General features: G+C 42.8%; 1 protein-coding gene across 3 annotated transcripts in view; it reads left to right on the top strand.

Moving 5' to 3' along the window:
* The window catches only part of LOC128755048 (protein phosphatase 1 regulatory subunit 29-like), a 221,333-nt gene that overhangs the window by 37,593 nt on the left and 157,098 nt on the right, over positions 1-26,642 (top strand). For 2 of the 3 annotated variants that reach the window (XM_053858248.1, XM_053858245.1), the window contains exon 1: positions 14,374-14,672. The exons of the other annotated variant lie outside the window; for it this stretch is intronic. The gene's annotated coding sequence lies outside the window, so the exon portion shown is untranslated. Of the gene's footprint in view, positions 1-14,373; positions 14,673-26,642 lie in introns of those variants that run through there. 3 annotated transcript variants of the gene reach the window in all.

Here is a 26,642-nt window from a genome sequence, read left to right as displayed (position 1 = left end):
GTTGTGACTCATCAACATTTGATGTGTGCTTTCAACATTTTTAAGATGTGCCTCTCGTAAAGTCTTTTTAAATACATTGAGCGGTCATTTGGGAACAAATTCACCCAGAGAAAGTGGGACATTACTATGAAATCTGCAGTAGTGAAATATTTCTCTATTTATTGCTTGTTTCATTCTGATTCTTTATTCATTCATTTATTTCATGTTTGACACTGATTTAACTCATTGCAGAAAAGGAAAACAACGTGAAAAGAATTTTTTGAATATGACAATTATCAACGTTTCATAGTGTCAATTATTAACATTTCAAAGTGTCAATTTGTAAATCATATTCAGCGGCATAATTTTGTGAATTGATGAATCTATTTTTTAATCCTAAATCAACAGTAGCTTCTTCATCACTGCAACATGGAATATTGTAATTTGTGGAAATAGATCACATGTTCAATTTGCCTCAACAAATTGATGCAATGTTTTTTTTTTTTCATTTATTTTGATTTAAATTCTTTGTGCGTGTCCCAAGTGCTGTCCAAGGTCCAACTGCCAATATTTGCTGTGGCCGGCCATTACTGCAGTTTGATGCTTCACCAAGAGGTGGAAGCAGTTCAGCTGTCCTCCGGTTTGGTGACCTGAGAGAAACATAACTAGTTAAGTGCTGCTCTGTCTTAACTAAAACATTTAACTTATCATCCCAGTTGGAGTGAAGCAGCAGCAGCACAGTATTTTGGCAGCCATCAGGTCATCCCGATTGTTCCATTCATTGTCATCTCACAGTAGGGGGTCAGAATAATGTCAGTCATTGATGTAGGTAAGATGAATGTGACAGTGTTGTTTTTATAGTTCATGGAGGGCTGTTTTCCCCTCACCGCCTGCGTATCTACCGGATCCATCCCTCTGTTTATAAGCAACAGCAGATGTATCAAAGCGAACACTTTAGCTTTATTGAATTAAGAGTGAAAACAGAGATCTGGTGCCTCATCGTCGACTTGATGAAGCGGAAGGATGGGGCAGAGAAAATATGAGGGTGGGTGGACAGGAATTTGAATCAGGATGAAGGGAGGAGTCAAGGAAGGGGGATGGGAGGGTCGTGGAAATACGAAGGGGTAGAATAAAATAGATTAAATGATAAGATGAGGAAGAAGGGAAAGAATGGGAAGGATGGATAGAAAGAATGAGGTAGGAAAAGTTGAGAGGTGCAGGGGCAAAGGATGAGAAGAGGGCAAGAGAAAGGATGAGTGGAGCTCAGAGAATTGATAAGACAAGGGAAAAGAGATGGGGAAATGATGAGGGCAGGGAGAGTGAAGGAGCCGAGAGTGAAAGGATAAAGGATGGTGGGAGTGTGAGTGGGAGGTGAAGAGGACGATTGAGAGGAAGACAAAGAGGACACGGATGGGAGGAGAGAAAGCATGGAGAAGGAACGTAGGAGTGAAGAAGTTGACAGGGAAGTGAAAGCAGAGCAGAGAAGGATGGGAAAAAAGCTGTGGGAGAAGGTAAATAAAGGGGATGAGTGAAGGAGTAGAGTGGAGAAAGTGTGAGAAGAAGGAAAATGAGAGGAAATAGATGAGGAGAGGAGGGACCGTTGCGGTCCTGGATGAAGAAGAGAGTGATGAGAAGAAAGAGGTGTGAAGGAAGGCGGAGATGGTGGAGGCTGGTTCTGCAGTGAATATTTAGATGCACACTCTTCCTTCTGGTTTTGTTCTTCACGTTATGATGCTTGTTGACTCGACCGTCTCAGTGCTACCCAATCATTTTAGTTGAGTGATCATGTGACCAAAGGTTCTATGACAGTGGTGTGATTCGCAACACACACGCCTCCAACACCTGCTTGATATCTCCTTAAACACATTCCCATAATGGACTCCAAAGATGAATCGAGTGCCGGTGTCAGCGGCGTCGAGCCGAAATGATGGCACACCTGCGTGTTTTCAATTTTCCTCGGCGCTTTGCTCCGGCGACTCGGCGGCGCAGCGGAGACAAATAACATTGGGCAACTGCCACGCTGGTGACATGAGAGAAATGATGGCAGTGCTGACCAGAGCGGGATAATTGGGTGCTGCTCTCAGTGACCGGCAGGCTATCGGCTAGATTAGCAGATGGATTAGCAAAAGGACTGCACAGTAATGAGATTCTTCCCAGTGTTCCGGCGGTGGCTTGAATGTAGAAGAGCTCCCACGTGGACACAGTTGGACGGAAGAGGAGAGGGGAGAGTCAGTAGATGAGGAATAAGTATTGTATTTTCAATGAACATATTCGCGACATGGTGCTTCCCATCTTAATCATACTGGGATTTACTGTACTGTCAGTCAAGAATTACTTGTTGTATATGTCCAAAATAGGCTGTGAATTAGAATGCCATGCTCTCAACTAGATCCCGTGGAAACTAGGAGCGTTGTGAAAGTGCTCTCATCGAGTCGAGGTAAAACAGGAATATTATCATTTTCATTGAATTACTTTTTTTTATTATTATGCAATTTCACATGGAGTTTCCATGGATTGTTGAAGTTTTACTTCAGTAAATGGCCACATGAACAGATGTTTTGTGGAACTGGTGCTCAAACCAGAAAAAAGGGAGAAAGAAAACAAAAAAGGATGCTGTTATTGGTGTTGTTGCTGGGTCTCTGAAATAATCCACTTTCATGAGTGTACTGGGACAGAACTATGTGCTTATCTCCAAAACTATGGAGCTCCACTACAGTGGGAGAGTGGTGACAGCATATCCCCTCCAAACTTGTTGCGAGTTCGCATTTGGAATAAGAATAATAAACCACTCAAATATTGAAGAATGTCCAAACAAAATGTATAAAAACTCTGTGCAGCATGAGGAGTCGAAGGGGCCACGGCACAGGCCAGTGAGTGCTGTGGTTCTCTCGCTCATGAAGTTGAATAAATCAGGTGTCAAAACATATTTGGGTGGAACTGATGAAAGTTTTTTTTTTTTCCCCCTAAAAATTCATGAATGAAGAAAAAAATGACTTCAGAAGGAGCACTTTCCACAGAAAAAAGTGCTGCTGCTCTGTACAGTAAATGTGTCTCCTTCTCCTATTCATTTTTCAGGTCATAATTTGATATATTTTGCGTTGGTGGGAGGGCGAGTCACGAGTTCTTGGTCGAGTCCGAATGATACGTGCCGCTGCCTTTACTAGCCGTCTCCTAAAAACCTTCCCTCTACAAAAGCACTTATTTAACTCTGAGCTGGAGGGTCGGAAGGAGAGTACAATTCATGCACTCATTGATTCAACCTCTCTTGCCAGAGCTGACCCCTCTTTTGGATCAGCACTTGAAGATACTGGTGGCTATCTCTTTAAAACAGCACGGAAAGTGGATGCCACATGGGTGGAGTTCAACAGCTGCTGGAGGGAGAGATGGGCCTGGGTTAAGAACAGAGATGAACCCACTGCCGTCCATCAATTTGGATGTTTGCAGGCTTCAGTCAGCCACATGCTGACACGTGCTGTTTGCTAATGTGATCCTGTCCCTCAGCTGGATACCGCTTCGATTGAAATCAATAAATCAAAGTGTATATAACCTGCTATTTTATCTTAGCATTCATGATTTAAAACATATTTTAATAAGTGGCAGGCTTTAATGAAGCAGGGTTCATGTCTCTCTGAACTCAAGGAGCGTTGTGACTGGTTCGCAGAGTAAATGCAGCATGGGATTTTTTCCCCATAATTCCAGAAGCATCTGAAGGCATCATCCCTGATCACCTGATCCATTCGTTTGTTGACAGCTTGGTGAGTGACAGCCTTGCTGAGCAGAGGTGTTCGGAATGATGTCGAAAACGTGACACAAAAACTGATAGGTAGGACCGAAGTGATTTGTTTTCATCACAGACTTTTTTTGCATTGCATTTTACTCCACACTGACCCGCTCAAAAATACCCTAAATTTGCATCACAGGTCCTGAGAAAATGACACAAAAAGGAGTAAAAAAAGTGCAACTACAGGGTTTAATAAAAGTGGTTTGTTGTGGAGTATTTCTGAGCGCAAATATTGAACTGCATACACACTAAATGAAGTAGCACTTGTGTTTTACGTTGCAATATTATTGACTTTTCTGTTTGGATCAATCACCTCCTTCCATTCTCATCACATGATGACTCAGCAGTCTTATTGCATGTGTGCTGGAAGAGTCTGGTCTGTTTGCTGAGTCAAATCGGCCTCAGATGTACAGTAACAGGCTCTGAAAGAACTCGATATGGGATCCCAAACTGGTCATGAGGTGTTTTTCTCTAAGTAAACCAAGGACTGACCATTGAAACGAACAGATCAGCTTGTTCTGGATCAGTTTGGTCTCGGTCTGGTCTCAGTCTGGACTCTGACAAATGAGAACTAGTGAGTAGGTTCTTCATTTGCATGCTGAAAGTCTTGTCCTTAAAGAGTCATTGATAAGGCTGTGGAATGATGCTATGCAGTATGAATTGATGAGCTATCATCCACACAGTTGGTCAGTCGTCGAGTTGTAAAGAAAGAAAAATGGACGGGGCTACGTTCCTGACCGATGCCACTCGTACAGATGGACCCCTAGTGGTGGTCAAGACCCTGACGTTGATTGTCGCTACGTTTTGCAATGCTAGGTAAAAGGCATTGGACTGATTCCTTTTTTACGATTGTCACATTAGATTTCAAACATTTACTGAAGGAAGATAGCAGTTTTACTGCGAGGATGATGGCAATCTTGCATTTTATTTTTTATTGATCCTCATCCTCCCTCAATTGGAGTATTGGAGTTGATTCAGCTGAAAATATATATGAAACTGCTTTCTAATTCAGTGCTGTGTTGCATTAAGCGAGAACTGGGAATGCGCCTCATTTGAGTCATTGAGTCCTGTTGGCACAGACAAACCAGCTCTTCAGCTTCAGTGTCAGAGAAGACGTACTGCACAGCTGTGTGCCAGCTGGATGTTCTAGTTGTGAGCAAGGACGCCGGATCTTCCCAAAACAATAGAAATGGTGAAGCAACGAACAAGGGACATGTGGCAACCAATGGCATTGTCGCGACTGTGCAACGATCGGTTTCACCTCTTGGCGAGGGAGTCATCGTTCTTTTCACAGGGCTTTTATTTTCTCTGTTATAGAGCTGATGTTCGAGTCTCATCGCTTCCAGAACAACGTGGTTTAAATCATAATAAGTCCATTGTTCTTCCTCGAAAACTGTTGACATATTGTTCAAATCCTAGCCGATATTGTTTGTGATTACCTCCACTTCCATGCCATGTTACAACACAAGATGGCGCCGGTCTAATTCATGGTTTTATAGATTTTTTTTTTTTTTTTTTTTGCATAAGGAGAGAAGGATTTCTAATTCCGTCTCACTTAATGTCCATGACCCTTTCAACGTACCATTAAATCCTCAGTGATTTTGAGAGTGTATTTGCAGATCTCTCTAGCTATTAGCTGAATAACATGATTTTGCTGAAAAGATGAGAGCAGAGCCTATTAAAGGCACTTGGCTCATCTTCACAACGGAATAATCAGTACTTTAGCGTGCCTGACCTTGCATCTATGGAGCAAAGAAAGCAACAGCACAAGACTCTTGATATCTCTGACTCTTAGAGACAGCTTCACACCAGGCAATGAGAAGTGATAAAGGAAAGTCGAGGTAATAAAATAAACATTATTTGTCTTTCAAAGTGATTCCCAACACAAGCACTTGCAGCATTAGCCGACTGTAACTTTGAATATATGAGTCGAAGCTTCCCAACAGTGCACTCACTGTCTACTGATGGCTCTGGTCTCTCACTGCCAGCGGAAATGGATGTGTCGCACTTAGATTTCAATAAAAAAGTCGTGCCGTTTAATGAGTCTCGGTGAGTGCAAGAAGATTTATCCAGGTGAGATGTCTTCACCGGGAGTCGGAAGGTTTTAACAATGAACTTTTTGATTGATAACGTTCTGAGGTTCCTGAGGTTGTTAACAAAGGGGTTTGACTTTAGGCCAATGTTTTCACATTCTCCTGTCAATAATCGCTGCTCAGCGCTTTAAAAATGACAGTAATGTTGCTGTCATTTGTCCAAGTAAGAAGCTTCTTCTTCTCCTCTTGAGCCATTTGTCTTTGCATTTATTCGTACTGAGTGAAAACATGTTTTATTGCTTAGTTTTTCATATTTTCCACATTTTCTTTTTCGTTGTATTTATGTAATATTTGCATGGTTCTGTTTTTCATTTAAATGTTTTCTCCTAGTAGAATTACCTATGGTACAGTATATTGGATATCTTTGTGGGCATCGTCACAACCCAACACAGAAGGACTGTTCCTTACTTCAGAGTGGGAAATAAGACCTGTTTTCCGCAAAAAATAATGTCATCTCTTTCTGCTATTGTTGCTGTGTATGTTCCGCACAGGTGTTTCTTTTACAGCATGTCATTGCCGATGAGCTTAAACTGAGTGGAAGGACAAAACCTGTGTTCTTGAGACCACTCTGTTTCACCTCTGCCTCGAAAGTCATTTGATCAACTGCGTTTATCGACTGCCAGCAAAATAACTGCTGCAACAGTTCCTCTAGTTTTCAGTGCGAGTGAGTTCCAGAACACTACTGCCACCAGCCGTCACCATCAGCTCATTTGAATTCAGTTGTTTATGGTAATAAATATAGCGCCAGAATATGGAGTGAGAGTCACAGCAGGGAAATAGATATCATCGTGGAAGCATGTGGGTTCTGAGGGCTACAGTGTGTTAAAATGAAGGTGGCCATTGGAAGGAAAGGGCATCGGCATCTTGTGATTTCTTTTTTTTTTTCTTTAAAACCTGCTGCACTCTCTTCATCCCTCCACATATGTGCTTCCCACACACGCCTCACCTGTCCGCCTGACATCAGGCTCTTTTATGGAGTCTCCAAAGTCATTACTGCTTTCAACAACAAGGTCATTAATTACTCAAAATGATAAACGATCTTTCACACCGGCGACCTCATCGGTCATGATCTTAATTAGCGTGTTCCCGTTCATCACCGTAAACAGGTGAGCGGTCCAAATCCCAAGCCGCCGTTTATCAGCCGTGGGTCCCATAATTGATTTCATATCGGCGGCTTTTTGTTGCATCACGTAGCCAGTGAGTTGTTATCTGTGGAGTACAGGCCTCTGTGACAGCTAGCAAAGTCTGAGGCTGATGTGAAGATGTGAATGTGACGATGCTAAAGCTAACGTGAGGGAGGGAGTTTCAAGGGATTACATGAGAAATAATTGAGTAAGAACTTGGAATGCACAATATTTGTGGGTGAAAAAGACAAGTACTGTATTTTGAGAATTATAAGTCGCAGTTTTTCATAGTTTGGCGGGGGATGCAATTTATACTCTGCAGCGACTTGTGTATTAAATTATTAAAACAGTATTACATTATTTCTATTTTCACACTAAACTGCAAGAACAGCTAAACAAAAAACGCACAGAAAAGAAAGTCACTTTCTGCAGATTACAAGCTGCAAGTAGTGAAATATGGAGCCAAAAATGGTAATCAAGCAGCAGAAAGAAAGAAAAATTTTGGCGAGAAACTTGTAAGGGACTGGCGAAAAGCGGAGGTTACTCATACTGAAAAGAGGAAAACAGAATCACGGGCTAAAGGCCAGGTGGCCACGGCGAGTATTCAGATTCAGAAAGGCTGGAATAATTGCTACTGAGTCTGACGTAAGTGACGTAGAAGAGGAAGCGCCGCATGTTCTACCTCTGGAGTTGGCGGAGTTGTTTAAAAGTGACACAGAGGATGAAGAATTCATTGGATTTTGGGGTTTGGAATGACACTGATGGTTTGGTAAACTTGTTAGCATGTTCTTGCTATGCTATAGTTATCTGAATTACTCTTAATATGTTATGCTAACAAACCAGTTCCTTGTTTATGTGTCACGTAACTTTAGCATACCGTACACTAATTCAGCCCGTTGTTCTCTGGTCTATTTTTATTTTAAATTGCCTTTCTAGATGACATGTCTGTTCTTGGTGTTGGATTTTATCAAATAAATTTCCCAAAAAAATGCGACATATACTCCAGTGCGACATACATATGTCTTTTCCTTCTTCACTATGCATTTTATGGCTGGTGCGACTTATAAAATACTGTATATTGAGTCACTGATCTCATGCTTACATGCGTTCTTTACATTGGCATTCACAAATACATCCACTCAGGGGCGTCCCAGAGTCAAACGTTTATGACACATGAAACTGTAAAACAAACATGGCGACTGTAGAAGAAGTATGCTTAAGCATAGGCAGCGCTGTAGGAGGCACTATCAATATCGCGACTTCTTTGTTGTCTCGTTAGAGCTACGAATCTGGTTGTAACAGCAACACTGCCCCCACGTTTTTTCCGTGGTACTGCTCCGTTTGTTCCCTATCCATAAGCTTTGTGGAAACATGCAGAAACACGGAGGAAATGAAAGCAGAGCACGAACAGAAGGCTCTGTCCAGATCCGGATCTGTAACACGATGAGCAACGTTGTAACGTTATGATGCTTCTGACTCTTGGATAGCTCAGTTTGTCGTTTACGAAAGGTATTTCCCAGACAGCATTGCGGCTACAATGACAAACAATGACAGATCATTGAAATGCCTAACATTGGTTGCAACCGCAGTCTATTTCCCAACGTGTTGCAATAATAGCTACAGCAAAGACGGTACAATTTTGGTCCACCCTTATTAGCCAGTCAGAGCATGAAAAGTCATGGCAATGACTGAGTAGGACGCCAAGGTCTACAAGGGTCAATCTGCTTGGTCCATAAAAAGGAATGAGACTGAAAATACCCCCCCTAAATTCACCCTGGCGTCTGCAGCCGAGCACTGCACTTCATCCACTCGTGCAACACTTTCCTGTGTGGATCGTGTTTCAGAGACACTCTTCTACATATGATGATGATGCGGTTGTGTAAAACCATCATTTGACTTCCCTGTGATTATTCGCTTCAACCCCAAGTGTGCGCTGATCAAGCATCAAGACATTTCAAGGCAGAACCTTAATTGTCTTTTATCTTACAGCTAGTAGCCTGGACTTTTTTAGTCAGCTCAGTACTAATTAAAAAAATAAATAAATCCGTCGACTGCCTCTCACACAGAGAGCTATAATTAGCCCAGTAAAAACAAGAATGTAAAGCCCTGGTTCTTCATTTATTTATTATTTTTCCCTGCTGCCGACTGTCAAGTGACCCATATATTTACAGCTGGAATGATGAAGGCAGCAGTAAGGCTGTTTCCTTTCATGCTTTCAACAGAGATGGATGGTTTTGCTATGGCATCTCACCCACCTTTGTGACAACAAAGCCAAACTCACAATGTTCTTAGACAATTGAAGGGCCTCCGGGATCAATATTCCAATATTCCTTTCAAATAATAAAAAATATAAATTGTTTACAGCAGTGTTACAGAACTAAACCAAAAACAAACACATGACCTTAAGAGCCATGAAAGAAGCAACAACTGTCGTCACATGATCAACCCTTAAACATGGTGTACTGTGTCTATTTAAAACAACCAGCAACAAGTGGTGTATAAAAACAGATAAATCTCCCCTGATACATGATCTAAAAATGAAGTACAGATCTACTAGACACCTGTGATACGAATGTTCTGATCCAGGACGACGACAAACCTGAAACATAAGCTGTGAAAGGATCCCTGCACGGGAAAACCAGGCAATGAGGCTTCGTAGTGACATCTACAGAAAGATTTTTTCACTTTTCAATTGATCCCATGAGCCTTACTGTGACTTACTTTAAAAATGTTCATTTTGCATTTATTTTTCCCCCAATCGATCCCATGATTCTGTGTGTGACTTGTGTAGGCTTTTTTTATGTATTTATTTGTGTATTTTTTAAATTTAATTTTTATGTATTTATTTGTGTATTTTTTTTTTAAGTCAATTCTTCTTATTTGTTATTTCCTAAATGCTCAGATGTTGTTAAGGCCATGTTACTGACACTACAGATGTTTCTTTAAACACAAACAGGGACAGTAGCTGCACCTTTAAAACAGTAGGATTGTAGCTGCTGAGTACTTTTGCTGAGCACTGTTGGTTAGCTCAGTTAAGTTTAAGAGCTTTGCTTATGTTCTAGGTTTCAACTTTGTCGTCTGGCGCGACCAGTTGCACTCATTCCAAGATGCTTTTGGTCATTCGAAAAGTTTTGTACGACAAAAAGAAATGGCTGACTTGTAGCTCTAAGTGGAAATGGCCTTAGGCTGAAGGTATGAAAAAAATAAACCCAAACACTTTTATGTTTGCATCTCAGATGTCCTTCGTCAACCGTTGGCTTTTCCTTTCCGGAGAACATTATTACCAACCTCTGAATCACATTAAAGCTGCAGGGAAAACAAAAACAAGAAAGAGGAGACAAACCTTAGAAGGCCATTTGTGGAAAAAAGGAATGTATTTAAAGAAAACTTTATTTCATGAAAGAGCAGTCTCAGAGCTGGAAATGATGCAAAACCCTTTGAAGAAGCTGGAGGGCAGTGAGAAGTAGAGGATGCGACTAAGTGTTGTTTCTCCAGCCTCATCGCTGGAATGTTTCTCTCGCTCCCTGTTGGCTCAAATCTGGCATCCGTTTGAATCATCTGTCAAGATGAACCTTGTAATTGCAGTTTAATTGCTACCCATTTGTTTGTTGAAGAGGAGCAGTAAGAGCAGGAGATCCATTCTGTGGCTTCCACAGTCGTCTCATGATGTGTGCAATCTCGCCACACTTCTGGCCTCGACTGATAAATCGACACGTGACAATGGATGAGAGGTTCCTTCCCTGCTACAGCCACAGTTTATTTCAGCAGGTTGGCGGATAAATAAGCCGTTTTATGCTTCATAGGCTACACTTAACCAGCCGCGGCTGGGATGGGGAACTGTATGCTGCAGTGCCGCGGGTGTCTGCGTCTGTACTTCACATTTGCTCTTGAAAAACCGAAAATGAAGTGTGGAGTGGTGGTGGTGGTGAAGTCAGCGTTCAGACTATTGTTTTGGAGTTTTTTTTAAGTGAGATACATGTTATTTTCAACTGTGGTGAGTCTCGCTGACCTGTGCATAATCTTTCATATAATTGAACCCATTATTCTCCAACAAATGCCAATCCATGATTCGATTTCTAGACAGACAATAATAGATAAAGCCTATGATGGATTTATTCACACAATAACTTCCAAGCTATGATGTTGACGTGATGATGGGTGGTTGAAGGTTTGTTTTCCCTTTGTTTTGAGCCTTAAAAATCTTGATTTATTCTGTAAAACTCGGAGCTGCCAGCAGGGCAAAACTGTTTCTGTGTCAGGATCCTCTTACTTTGGGATTTTGGGTGCTTTCAAGTGCCGCAGCTCCGGTCCGTTTCGTGGTGACGACGATGACGATGGACAGGCTGGAAGCTTTCTTGTGTTGCTTCGTAGGTGCAGGATTTATTTGCACGCCAACTGTTGCCTTCCTCACCTCTCCGTAGGCAATGGTTTCCTGATGTTCACTTGACACTTGCTGAGATTTAAGAACATTCTGACACTGAACTTAATAAACTGCAGTGGCTGGCTGTGAGGGACAGCAAACAACATACTAGTTGTACTACTACTACTACTAACATAACCAGAAATCATGAGCATATTTATGACAAAAGTGAATTTCATTTTTAATGTATTTTCCATATATATATATATATATGATATTTGGTGACATTCCAGTGTGTATGGCTCTGTTCTCCGCCCTTGCATTTCCCCGGCATCTACAGCCAGACTGGTGAGATAACCGGGCGGAGAAAGTTTGCCACTTCCAATCAAGCTGTACAGCAGGCTTAGCGCCTGGTGAGTGCAAACGTCTGAGGTATTTACTTTCAGCGGACTGAAGGCCTCGGTGTAAAATGCACGGCCCCCCACTGAGAACCTGGACCTCAACTGCTGTCAGTTTTTTTTCCACAAATAAGTTATTCATTCTGCAAGCGCAGCTTCCTGAGAGAAACGTGTTGTTGATACAATTGATAGTAAGAAGGTGTTTAAAAATAAAAAAGTCAGTCCGGGTAGAGAAGCTGCCAACCACTGATTGTGATAAAGTTCATGGCGATGTATTGGAGTTCACTTGTTATCAAATCGCCACTTGGAAAAAAGACCCTTCATGAGTGGGATTTTATGACGGTATAATGAGATTTTACTGGTTGGAGTCTGTGATATACCCTTCCCTCTGAGATGGAAAACCATTATCTGATGAAAGATACTTCCACACTTGTGAGTGTGGAGGACTTCAGACTGTAACTTGATCGGTTGGACATGAGGTTTGATATCCGTAACTCTGCTCTTGAACAGTTGAAATTAGTCGACATGTTGGATGAAGAATGCTTTGCAAAGGCAACCCCAACGCTAAAGTGGCCTTTAGCATTGTCTTTAGCCCCGCTTCAGGAGATCAATATGAGCTTTAAGTTAGCAAAAATACTGAAAGCAATCACTCGGAATGGCTTTGTTGTGATGTAATTGTGATTGGAAAAACCCTGTACACACAAAGTAACTGCGTGGTTCAATAGACAGTAGAAAGCCAAGGGTTCATCTGCTGATAGCATCGCTTGAGTCGTGAATGTTTCCCTCCTTCATTTTGTCACCCGATGTCCGATAGAATCAACGAAATAAGTGTGGAATTGGGCAATGAGTTATAAAAGGTGTGTTCCATCTATGGCGTATCTATATTGCGGTCTCATTGTTGCCATCCTGAACGGTGCGGTGACAAATCATCACATCTCAGTCAGCTCAGACTGCTCTTGCATGACGGGAAACCCAGCCATGGTTCCATGAAACAGGCGTGTGGCACCAGCCTTCCTATATTTAAATCCAGCTGTAATGAACGAGTCGAGGTCATATTTTAATGAGGTCCATGTTGCGTAAGACAATGGAATGAGGGCAGGCGCCAACATCTGGAGCGGTGACTCAACCCCTGAGGAACACTTGATGAAATGTTAAATGCTCCAAAAAGGGAACTCGCCGAATGATGTGCATATGTTCCAATAATTAAGAGCCAAAGAGGTATTAACCTGCTTGGCCCGGCTTTTATATCCAGTCTGTTGACTTCACACGTGAAATCATTTGAAAAGTATAACCTGCGTTATTGGTTCAGGGAATTGAAGTGGGATTTCAATACCGTGCCCACATCAGGGCTCCACTAAATAAATCTGTAACTCAGATGAACATCTTGCCTTCAGGCTAAACTTAACACAGCACTGGATCAGATATATAGCAGAGCCTGCTTTGTGTGCTTCACATTGGACTTGTTAGAGACTCCTGGTGGTCCAACTCAACAGGAAGACCACCATGTGCTCTCCTCCTTGACAACCCTTTTGTGGGGCCTCTCAAACTGGTCAACTCCGGCATGGATGAGTGGCCCGTCCCTCTTGAGAAGGCTGGTTTCCGAGCTGTGGGTGGAGGTGAGTCCAGGTGTTTCTCAATGCCTCGACCCAACTTGGATTCCCTCTCCACCAGAGAGGTGACAGTCCTCATCTCATGGACCCATGTCACCCCCCTGACCCAGTCCCATTGAAGAAGGCCTTCTCCAGCGGTAACCACTTGCAAAAAATATTAAACATCTGGCATCATCTCCGCTCTTCTCTTGTCACATTGTTGATAGTAGTCAAACAAGTGGGGTGCTGAAGCGTCATGAAGCATTGTCCTCGGTTTCACTTAGTCAGTGGGCAGCAATCCAACCTCACTCCCAATATATTGACGTTGGCAATGAAGACTACTGAGTCTATTCCAGATTTTGTGCTGTCTAAATGAAGGGCTACCATTGGTTCAGTACACACTTCTGAAATCTAAATATACATAATGGATGATAAATGATATTTTCTCTCAAATACTTGCTGAGTTTTAACAACAATTACCGATGGTGTACCAAAAACGTAATCACAAAATCACACGTAATAAGATGGTTATTACATGTCAATTGAAATTATTATTACTTAAATTATTATCACTACCTTGTGCAGGTGGGCACCATGTTGGCGACCCCTGTGATAGAGTGTAATTGCCAGCCATCCCAGGCCCCTGCAGACTTCATTAAATGCCTCAGTGGGTGGGCCTTGGCCCTCAGGCCTCGGGTTTGACACAGGTGCTTCAGTTCAACATCACCACTGAAAAACTTAAATCTCAGCCTCTTTCTCAGCAGCCAAAACGCCAGTCAGCGAACTGTTCGCTTCACCATAACGACCACCGGCGTCCGCTCGCGCAGCTGGACCCCTCACTGTCTCCTTGCGCGCGTGCCAGCGCCTCCCGGCTCCTTGAAGTGGACGCGCGCATCGGAGGCGCGTCGCTACGTGCTCCGGTTAGAAATGAGGCGCAGCGAAGCCAATAAGTTGAGAGTGACGGGTGGCAGAAGCCAACTCTTCCCGGAATTCACACGGAACGCTCCGCGGTGCGTCCAACTACTGCGAAAGGAAGGACCGAGCTTTTGTTGAATCTGTCGGTACATTTTGTTATAAGCGTTTCTCTCGCGAGTGTAAGTCCACAAGCGCGTGTTGCTGTTGTCCCAATCCATCATCAAGCCTGTCTCCTCTCACCCCCTCCTTTCTCATCCGACCCCCCTCCTCTTACTCTCCCCACTGACTCTCTCTCTCTCCTCGCTTCTCCTTCTGCTGAGACGCGCGGCGCACCGTCCACGGATCGTACATTCTCGCGTCCCCCAGCTGTTACTGCTGCAGATCGGAGTGTTTTCCCCTAATATCCCCCGCTAGACTGCGACCCCCGACCAAGGTAGGACCCGTGAAACCCTCGCTCTGTCTCTGCTGATGAAGGGGGCGGTGATCCGCACTTGTCGGGGCTCCCAACGTGGCGGGTGATGGATTTTGGAAAGCTTTGCGCATCATGACGCTTTCCTCTGGCATGTTGAATACATGTGGGCTTGGTGGCTAAGTTTGACGGGTATTTAAGAAGAAGAAGTACAGTGGGGGCTGGGTGCCTGTGCCCAACACCGGAGGTGCATGTGTGCGCAACGATGAGCGATGGTTCCACGCTGGTTAAGTGGATGAAATCCTCCCTTGAGAAGAGCGTGTGAGAGATGTGACTTATCGAAGGGTCTAAAATGATACACCGAAGTGCTCTCATTTAAAAACCCGATCTCTGAAACGTGTAGTATCGTAACCACGTGAGGAAATGTTTATTTAATTACTTGAATAATCGCGAGTGCTGTATGGAAAACGGCGGTGCAAAAATAAAGGATTCTAATAGTAACTATTTCCTCCTTCAAATATTATTTTATAGGAAAATGTCAAGTTTCTTTTTTTCTTTCTCACTAAAGAAAAGCGCATCTGAATGCTGCAGGGCAACTTGATGTGACTTGTTCAAGAGCCCCTTGGAGCGCCTTGTTGCCATGTAAACCGACATACATTACCATATTTGATAAATACTGAAGTATTATTTAACATTACACTTTTAAAAATATTATTGTTTTGCTTTTCCCTGTTTCATTTTTCATAGAAAATAATCATCCTTATGGACGCAGCAGGTACAGCTTCAGAAATGCACCTTCCAGTTTGAGGTTACATGACACTGTGAGTCCAAGAAGTGCAAATATAACAAGACTATAATGCAGCCATTCATTTTCCACTGCAAACTCTAGTCAGGTCATGGGGGCAGCGGCTGAAGTGGAGAGACCCAGGCTTCACTTGTAATCGACACCTTCTCCATCATTTCTGGGGCAATACTGAAGTGTATCTAGACCAGCAAGGAACACTCTCTCCAGCGAGTCCTGGGTCTGCCCTGGGGCTTCCTCCCGGTTGGACACGCCAGGGGTTCAAGGAGTCATCCGGGGTTCTTGATGAGAAGAGCCTCCCTGTTCTCCTCTGAGTCTCTCTATAATGACAAGCTTCTCAACTGAAGAGTCCAGCTGTTCTGTATCAAGAGATTTGCCTTTTGGCTCAGCTCTTTCTTCCATACTTCAGACCGTCCTCATTACTGTGGTAGATGGGTTTGATCCTCCCAAATAGCCAACAAGCTTGTCGGGTACCGGAAGACCCCAGTTGGCTCCTCCATGACAAACCAGTTCAAACAGTTCAATAGCACTGAGTGAAAAAGCAAAGACTGTGTTGCCCTTAAACAGACGTGGGTTCCAGGGACCACCCTCTTGGTACTGGCCTGGATGTCAGGCTCTTAGACAGGGACCTTGTGCTTCCATCCATGGTTCCTGTTCTAGCTGGATAAAACAATGTGGGTCTACTTTATATCTTCAGCTCACCCCTGCGGCATTTAGATACCATGAGAGTTGGGTTCCAGCCGGAGTTGGTCATTGGATAACCTGCTGCAACTCCAGTTCAAATGCAAGTGAACACCGTGCTGGTTGTGGTGCTGCCATGTTAGCACAGATTTGAACACAGAAAGTACAAGTCAGTTGAACAAAAGTGGCTGAAGATGTGTTTGGGCCTCAAGCTATTATGCAAAATTTGTTGCTGTCCTCACTGGGAAGAGTAGTTATTTCTTTCCATTTTATTTTGATGTCTGAAATGTCTGTACCGTAATACATGTAATAACTGTCAGGATAGCATTTTAAACAATCACAGCTTCACTGAAACGTCTGTGACTCTATGAGAACCATGTAGTACTTAAAGAAAAGGCAGGATTCTATTGAGTCAATGAAAGTTTTGAAGTAGAACTCCACCTTTTTACTGTTGCAAAAATGTGATGACGTTCTTCTATGAAACAGACTGCCGTCAACAATTGAACTTCTCTCGCCCCTGAATATATTCCAACGGCGCCATCAGATTGCTGTTCCCACCCACACGTGGGGAGTCTTGTTGAGACTATAGACTAATAGCGCATGGCTTGTTGTACTCGGGGAGTATTTTCTAGAGAAAGGAAGATGGCCACGAAGGCAGTGTGGTGGAGGGGAAGATGAGATGCGGAGAGGGTTCGGCTCTGTACAGCAGTGCTCTCTGGCAACCCATATGATTTATAGTCTCGCCCATGCACTCTGATTCAAAAAGCCCCGGGTCTCCCCTTTGTGTTTTCTCTCTGACATCACCACCGGCTGATCAGGATTATCTCCTTATCCCAGCCATCTTCTACACCAGCCACCCACCGCAGAGAGACCACACTCTAGTCAAAGAATCTTGCTAGTGAGTGTTGTACCTTCAATGGAAAATGCGCTTCAAGGTTCATTTGGGCAAGTGGTGAGTTCATTGTTAACTGTATAAGTGTTGTGTACTGTAGTTCCTCCTTACAGAGCAAAGGTATGTCTCTGTCTAATACCAGGATAATGTAGATGATTTAGAATCTTTGGCTCTAAAATTATTCTTTTAATAATCCTAGGGAATTCATCTTAACAAGTAAGTTCCTTTTGCGTTGCAACATTCATTTTCCCTGCTCATTCCCTCATGGGGTTGCTGGAGGGAGTACAGTCCCAAGTAATCGCTGTATGTTTTTTGGACTGTGGGGGGAAACCAGTGTGCCTAGAGGAAACCCTCACCAGAACAGGAAACTCCACACAGAAAGGTCCAATCCAGTTTTGAGCTTCCTCGAATCCTTGTTGCTGTGAGGAACCATGTGATACACGACTTATATCGTGATGTCAATGGACTGATTCATTGCTCTGCTGGGGGGGTGTGAAAGCTTTTGAGAACAGGTGGGGGCCAACTTCTACTGATGAAATCAAGTTCATAGTTATTATCTCAAGAACATTATTTAGAAGTTTAAAATGTAAACAGCAAAAAAAATATTTCACGCAAAATGGGAATTTCTTAATGTACAGATTTTTTATTGTGTTGAATTATTTATTGTTTTCCCCAGTTGTCATAAATAGAGCTTAAAAAGTCTCTTTCAAACCCTCTGGTTTAATACTTCTGACTGGCTGTGGGCCCAAAATAATCTGCTCAAGGGCCACAAACGGTCCCCGGGACGGACTTTTGTCCGAGGTTCTCTGGAATCAACAAAAGTGTATCAAGGCTTAGTATTAATTTTACATGCGGCAGGCGAATGAAATGAAGGAACCACGCTGCCTCCCTCACTGCAGCACGTGGCAGGCACACCACCAAAATCAATATTCAGCTGACAACATGAGACCGTGTGTCAACAAAGCCGCAAACAGTGGCTCATGTTCATCATTGTAGCGACATGAATATTTAAAACAGTGCGATGATGTTGTGAAAACCGCGGATTTCATTCCTGGTGGGTTTTTATCCTGCGGACAGTGTTGCCAGATTGGGTGGGCTTCTTGCCAGCGGAGCTTCTTTTGTGCCTGTTGGACTGGCGAAATAGCTCTGGGTGGGTGATAAAAATTTCGCAGGCATTTCTCAGGGTTTTTGGGAAATTAGAAATGGTCAAATGTATTTCAGTAGCCTTCTCTTGCCCACATGAATAGTTCATTTTTCCAGAGACTCTGGTCATTATTGGTGAATCACTGAAGCGTCACTGTGGATGACTGATGATCACCGTCGACTGTAAGCACCAGTTTGATGGAGTGGGAAACTGATGCAGAACTCAAAATACGATTCAAGAGGGTTGGAAAGGGTTCGCCACATCTGTCAACCATGCTCCCAGCCTGTGTTCAGGAGAGTCTTGTTGCCTCACTGACTGAAATAAACAGGGTTTTGCAAGCCTTGTACATAGAAATCCAGAGTACAGTAAAGTAAAATGGGTGTCATAAACTCCTGAGCGCACAAGAAAATTTGGTTTGGCGTGCAATCCTTAAGTACTGAAACGTTTTTTTTAACTTCCTGGAAACTTTCTTCAGACTTGAGATCTTAAGAAGAAGTTGTAAAAGTGTTGTGTACTTGAGTTCCTCCTTACAGAGCAAAGGTAAGGAGGAACTTGACATCTTGGTTCTTGATGTCAAACTGAAAGAAAGGAAGATTGATTTAGACACCATTCATATCACAACAGTGTAAGTCTGAAGTTAAGTTACTAATAAAAGATGGTGAAGCACCGCTCCTTCAGAAAAATGGTCACTTTATAAAGATGAAATATCACATGATCCAAAGTATTGAAACAATGTGGAAATATAGAAACAAGCGAATAAGACACAATGTGTCACAGAGGTGGACATGATTATGTTTTCGGTATGTTTTTATCGGAAACATCTAGAAAGAAACCTCCTGAGGACGGACGTCCGTCGCCTGTAAAAATCCGTAGTTTACTCGAGTCATTGTTTTGGACTCGGTGTTATAGTAGCGGCTGATGTACTTTTGATGTTGATTTCACAAAAGTGTCATGAAAACTAAAAATGAAACCGGTTTATTGATTAAAAGCAAGCTTTTTGCCATGGTATCATTTCCCTTTCAACTAAATATTGTGCGAAATATCGTCCTGTGTCTTCTCTTCACTAGACGCACAAAGGAAACACTCATCCCAGTCTTTTGCTGAAAAGTGTTTTCTTTCAGTTTTCGAATTGAAGATTAAGCATTAAAAGTATCTTTGGTTGTGAGGAGCCAAGGACGAGCGAGAGCGTGATCTATCTAATGCATCTGAAGTAATACATCAAAATTGCTGAGAAAAATGACTGGTTTTCGAAGCAACATTTACAAAAGAGCTGTTTTCATTGTCCGGAGCTGTTGTGTGTGGCTGGATGAATTGGGCCTTTGGTGAGTGAAGAGTTTTTGTGTGGACTCTCCATCCATTTTTTCCACTTCACGCCTTCGTTTGTCAACAACAAAACAAACAAAGTATGGTGTTAGACGACGGATGGTGCCTTGCTGCATCAGAAGAAAAAGAATAAAAATATCTTCAACCCCCATTTTAAACTCGACAAACGGGAGCTTCTGAGTAAACTGTCACGTGTGAAGCTGCTGTCCATGTTGTGTTTAATGAGGAGCTTCGGAGAATGGTGGTGAGCATTGTACATCCTGACCCCAACAGTCTTCTTTTAAAGGAGGTGCTCTCTTGACTCTTGACTTCATAGCAACAAAAACTGGAAACTGGTGTTATCGTGCATTATGGAATTGGTGAAATGATTATTTAACAGTTAATTTAATATATGTTTTATTTACATATAATCAAACTCATTTAATTTTCATTATTAATATTAAATGTGTGAAGTTGTAAATGAGTTGCAAAGCTAATGTATACAATACAAAAAAATATATGTTTTTTTTTCAATTTCTTTATTCAAATTATTAAAATTTTAATTTTGAATATAAATGATTTTCAGTCGAGTTAAATCATGAAACAACTCATTGAAAAGTCAAAATATAAATAAAAAAAGAGAAAAAAGTTGCAGCAAAAATTGAGATCTGAGGTCCTAGTTTTCATAGTTTCCCTCAGACTCCATGAGGGCCACATGTGGTCCCTGGGCGGGTAAAACGCCGGGGGGACCATGATGGAGCAGGTTTCACATCTGTCCCATGTTAAATAAGCATATGGTCTTTGGATCTGCCGCTTATGGCTTCAACTCTAGTCAAAGAAATTGACGTTCTTTTCTCTGCTTCCTCTAAAATGACATTCTGTCTTTGACTCTTGGAAACCTCATCAATCCAACCAGAGCCGGTTGTTCTGTCACGACGTCGACTTTGCGTCTCATTTTGCTGATTTGTGTGGCTGGATGATTTGTGGTCGAAGGATGATGGATCACAGTTTTGAGAGATATTTTTGCCATTTCAGGGACAAAAAGGAGGAGAGAACTCTTCTGAGCTCCAGACTTTAGTGGCGGAATGACACTTCCTCTGAAATGGTGCCTCAAAATGACAAAAAGAATCCACAGCTGACGATGTATCATTATGAAATCAAATTTTGTTTGACGCTTTTAATGAACTTGAAATGTCTGCTGTATATTTTGGAGCAGATATGACATTCAGTGGAACTCTCATCCCAAACTTCAGTCTCCTGAAACTTTGAAAATTAAACAGCAAAAAAACAACTCCAAAACAAACTTCAAAGGATAAAAGCCAGTTGTGTGTGCTGACAGTTTTCTTCTCTTTTTTTGCTCTGCATCATTTCAGGTTTAAGTTTGTCTGAACTGAAGTTACTGCTTCTCTGCTTTGGACACAAGCATATATCCAGTGGCTCTTTTTCACAGAGGTCATACAATCCTGACAAATGGCTGTGAATCTCCAGGGTTCAAGCCACAGGTCGTCCTTCGTCTCCAATCCCAGATAGCAGACGTCAAGTCCTCGTAGCAGTTAGAATGACCAGATGGATGTCCAGGGCGGGGCTGACTGCTACCTGGAGTCTGACTGTCATATTCCGCACCGATCTGGGCCGGTGTGGCTCCTATCTGTTCTCTGTTATGAATAACTTGATCTGGTGACTCCCACATCTATGGCCCACGTCAGACGCCATGTGGACCGGGAAGTGCCTTTAAATTAACACGCCATTTAAAGCGCCAACAGTTGACGGAGCACAGAGAGTTTTCTGGGCTCATGAAAGTGAGACCACTGGTTCCTCAGCAGCTGCTGACACTGAGCAACGCGGGTCAGAGTGTAACGTTCAGAATAATTATTAATTTCAGTGAGCTGGATGAGCAGGAAGGAGAAGGAAACAAGAATGGAAACGGTCGGATCTATCGCCGTTTTAGAGTCAGGTTCATCTCTAGAGACTCACCTGCGACGTCTCCATTGAATTAAATGTTTTTCAGTTCATTTTTTTTCTTCCAGAAAAAAGTCTGTTGACAGAATAGTTGCATTCAGAAAGGTTTTTCTATTTTTGCCACCTTGAAGAGGTGTATTAAAACATGTCTGAATTAAAATGATTTAAAGTTCATGTTTTCACATCATGTCCACAGACGGTCTCATCATTTTGATGACAAATTCATTGTCAATCCTTGTGGTCGGTGTCAGTGATCGGCAGCAAAAATCATGGTTGGATCATCCCTGGTTCCCATAGTACATCTGGGCCAGATACATTTTGCTATCAGGGATCTTATTTATTTATTGATTTTCACATACAAATCTTAATGTCGAATGCACGTTTTGAGTAACTAAAAAAATGGACTTCTCTCTTATATCCAAGTGCGAGTTGCCCACATTAACCTTCAGGGAACACGGCCGGTTTTCACCTTCAGGGTTTAAAAATGCATGACGATTTTTCCAGTCAACCTGTGAGAAGAAAATCTCTTCTTGCACTCAGGAGAGCTTAAAAAATTCAAGCCAAGAAGGTGCATTAGTCAGCTTTACTGATTTTGGCGAGACTTTATCAGATGTCTGGGACTCTGAGTTCAGCGTGGGGCCTTTGCCGGTTACGATGCAGCGAGCATGATGCTTGCAGAGTGTTGTGGCAGTTCATGTCTCTCCTGAGAGCTGTGTTGTGTTGGTGTGTCTTCTTGTATCTCTGAACTCTCAGCGACAACTACAAGTCGTTTTCGAGCTGGTAATGTCAAGGAATTTCAATAAAAGTCAACAGTGCTAATAAAATCAAAACATCAAAGGACACAATCCGTCTTGGTGTTTTCATCAACCTATAGCAAATCTGCGTCCAATCGTTCTCAATCTAGGACTAGTTGACTATGAAAATCGTGGTTAGTTGCAGCCCTACTCATGTTGTTAACATGTAATGCATGTGATTGTTTCAAGCCAGCTATCTGCCTACAGTAGGGCTGTCGATAGATTACATTTCGAATCTCATTTAATCGCTCTAAAACAGAATTGGCACACGATTACCGTCATTTTCCGGAATAGCTACTACTTTTTTGTCGCGGTCTAAACCCGCATTTTGAGCGCTTAAATGTCAATTTTGCCCAGTTTGTTTCATGACTCCTGAACCCCGTTTTCAAAACTAGCTTAGCAGTTTTCCTCGTGCATTTTTACGGGGCAGACAGCACCACCGCACCCGCGGCTTATGTATGAACAAGATCTGTTTTCCTTCTTAAATTCAGTGGCTGCAGTCTATAGTCTGGAAGTTATGGTCATCGCAAACTGTTTTATTGATAAAAAAAACTTCCTTTAAACTACATTTAGAGCATATTAAAAAGTGTGATTAATTTGAGATGAATCGCCAGTTAACTCAAGATTAAAACTTTAAATCTACCGACGGCCTTAAGATTGCAGGACATATATATATATTGTTTATCAACAGAGGCTTGGCGGCTGCGTTGACACTGACGGATGAGTCGACGTCTCCCATTTTTGCACAGCGGCTGAAAACACTGACAACTGCAGATGATGAGGGAAGAGATCATTGGGTCTCAGGCACCGAGCCCCGCACACATTCACCCCATGTTGTCTTCGCGGAGCCCACAGCTGCTGGTTCATGGGTGGAATTTTGATGGAGCGGAGAGAACAAGCAGACGGATGGAGTGATGCCAATCAATGCAGGAGGGTCTGCAGTCCATTCTGGAGAGGCTCTTGGCTGTGAATAAATATTTATTGTCGGTGGAAGAGACATGACCCTAAGAGGACAGAGGCCCTGCCGAATGCACTTGAATCACACATTCGGACTCCACTCTTCCTTATCTGCTCCTTCTTCACCACGACTGGCTGATTCTTGTCGGAGAATGTCTCTCTGGGATAATTGAACTCGAGAAACTCTCAAACTAGGCTGCGCATTTCCAAGAGAAAGTGAGACCGAGTGATGCGTCCCTTCCTCGCCTGAACCAACGAGAGGCGCCGTCAAACCTCTCATTTTCGGGATGTGTTTTTTGTGTTCATCCATTCTCACCTGATCCCAAACGGAAGCCGGATCCCGTGGCACGCCGCGGCCAAGGGCCCTGCACATACATTACTGTGTCATGACAAATGATCTTGTGAGGCTGGGAGTCAGTACAAGAGTGAGCCGGACCCAGGGAAGTAGGCACCGTATTAAACATTCAGTTGACAGTCTGCTGACAGCAGGGTGGAGAGTGTGAATGATTGTGCACACTTGCTGATGGTTTCTAATTAAATGAGCAGGAATGAAAGTGCTGATTGGAATCCTTGGCCACAAAACGGGAGAGCTTCACTAACTTTACTTAGAACGCAGGCTTATCTGCTGCCGAACACATGGGCACTCAAAAGAAAAATGGTTTGTGTTATGTTTAGTGTGCGTCCTGAACCTCGGAGATTGTCCTCTGTAGTTGCACCTGTCCTTTTGTCCTCCTTTGCCTCCTCCTTGAACCTCATTGTAGCACGTCTTCTTCCCCTACCTGGTGTCTCCGCTCCCTAACTCTGTCTCCAAACTTATCTACAAGAGCTGTCCCTCTGAAACCTGCGTTTCTCATCTTGTCTCAGTAAACACTGAAAACCCTTTCACTCTAGCAGACGACACATCCTGAATCTTAATGGGGACTATTTTCAAGTGGAATTTTGTTGTTCAGTATGAGCCATGGGGTGGCGCTTCTCAAATGATCATGTGTTTGGTCTGTGTACCAAATAACATCTAAATTGAAGTATCCTCCTTTTGGAACATCAGTCAGGAGATGAAAGATTTCACTGGACTGAAATGTCTGGCTGTCAAACATGCAACACTGGACACAGCAGTCTCTTAAAAAGAGTCTCATTATGATGCCTTTAGGTAGAGAATGTGTGGTCGCTGATCAGCCCTCTCAGTCGTCTCCTTCTGTTCCACCATGCCTGCACATTTCCTCTTCACCCACTTCCTTGTCTTTACTCTTCCTGCCCCTTCCATTCTCACTTGTGTGTTGTCTGCTTATAATGTACCACTTTAGGCTTAAGTTGATTAGACTCACCATTGACCCGTGCGATGATGATGGTTTGTGCTATTATTATTATGATGATTATTATTATTGGTGGTGTTGTGATTATTGTTACTGTTATTATATTATTATTATCGGTGCTGTTATTTTTATTATTATTGTTGTTATTATTGTGATTATTTTTATTATTGTTATTATGATGTTTCATTCCTCTGTCTTTCCTCTCATTTCTCATTTTCATTTCTGCTCCTCCCAAAACTGAACACTCCTCCTGCTCAGGAGAATCTAATAGAAGCTCTTTTATTAGTGTGTTGAGGAGGAGAATGACCTGCAGCCAGTAGGTCAGGTTTCATCATTAGAGCTGCATGGTGCCCTCTCCAGCCAACGTGTCCGTTTGGTGAGGAGAGGATCTAGTTGGTCTCCCATGTGGAAGGCCTGAAACACAACCAAGGGTTAAGTAAGCCAGTACAAAAAAAAGATCAGATTTATTTTGTATATTTACATCAGACGTTAACCATGGGAAGCTTTCTTCTGAATCTGCTCACTCCAAAAATCTGCTCACTTATATGTGCTTTCTTTGGTCAGACAGATGAGGATTCGTTTGCAGTTGTGTCTTTACAAACTTGCACTGTTACTATCGGACACAAAACCTGTTGAACTGACTCGATCATTTGCATTTCCAAGGTGATGTGATCACTCCCTGTTTCACCAAACAACAGATGAGACCGTGTGTAGTGTTACCTCACAGCGACACGTACATGGAAGATATTTCTGCCAAAACTCCACCATTCCCAGAGATGATGTCATTCCCTCTTGTCTTTGTGCGTTTTTATCATTTTTTTTTCCCAGCTGCAGCACTGGCCCAATTTCCCAACCGGGATTATGAAACTTTAATTTCTACTAATCTAAGAACCGTGTATCCTGGAATTGAACATTTTCTGGCGTGCCACTGAACTGGGAGTGGTAGAATATGTCCAAATTATTTAGGGTGTTGCTGTCTTGCACGAGTGTTTAATCCAGGCGATGGGAAGTTTGCAGCTGGTTTCCTCACAACATGCTTCATCCAACTTTTCTGAAGGCTTTTTTTTTGGAGGTTGGGAGACAGAAAAGGAAAGTTGAGATTATGAAAGACATTTATTTCCCGTGCCGTTCGGCACCTCAGATTAAGTTTGTAATCTTGACCGTGCACCGTGCGGGGATGGAGTGAGTCGCGGTCCCTTCCGTCGAGACGTTATCCGCATCTGAATTGCTTTTGGAAGCGGCAGACATTTCCTGAATGTAACTCGGAGAATAATGAGATCATCCGAACAGAGATATCCGTGGATTCCTCAAGTCATATCATTATTCTGCTGACTTGAACGTTGCGTCACGGCTGTCTCTCCAGACCTGTTTCTATTCATCTCAGGAATTGACACATTATAATTCAGCAGATCAGCTTAAAGATGAGATTGCCTCTTGGAGGTTGAAGCCCCGAGGAGTTTATATTCTCCACGCCGCCACGTAATCACCCTGCCTCGCTGGCTGTGGCACCTCGCCGCTGCTGCTTGGCGTCACGCTCAATCTGAGAGTAATAAATAACCCGCAACATTTTCACAGAAACGGATTTTGGTCTCTGATACCTATCGATGGGACACAGAGGTTCTTTGCCGTGTTTCGGGGGCTTTTTCATTTTGGTCTGAATGGCTTTTTAATAGATGGGTGAAATTGATTTTCAGCAAACCCATCGTCAAATTGACTGTCATCTGTAGGAACAACGGCATCGGCCTGAGTGACATGCCTGCGGGAAATCTGCTATTGAAACGCCATTATTGTAGGTCAGCAGGTTAGGATCGCTAGTGGAGGTCAGGGGTCATGACGTCACTATCAAGCGGAGACTTTGGGCCCCGTTCTTAGTCTTGTCCGTTATTTATTTAAAGCTCACTACTGAAATTGATATTTTCTCAAATATATTTTGTCTTTTTTCACCGTATTTTCCCAGGTTTTGCAGCGTTGTTCCGCGTGGCAGTTTAAAAATGATGGTTCAGCTGGTGTCTGTGATGTAAATGTCATCATCGATATAACCTCTGATCATTAAAGTCAAATCTTTGTGCGAGGAGACATGGAATGTGTTGGGAAACAGAGCCAGTGTGAGGGTCTGTTTGGACTCTGGATTTTCTTTCTCTTATTCATGCATG

This window comes from Synchiropus splendidus, chromosome 2 (genome assembly GCF_027744825.2).
Source record: "Synchiropus splendidus isolate RoL2022-P1 chromosome 2, RoL_Sspl_1.0, whole genome shotgun sequence".
Classification (NCBI taxonomy): Eukaryota; Metazoa; Chordata; class Actinopteri; order Syngnathiformes; family Callionymidae; genus Synchiropus; species Synchiropus splendidus.
The sequence above is the reverse complement of the archived record's forward strand: the minus strand, read 5'-3'. Positions and strand labels throughout refer to the sequence as shown.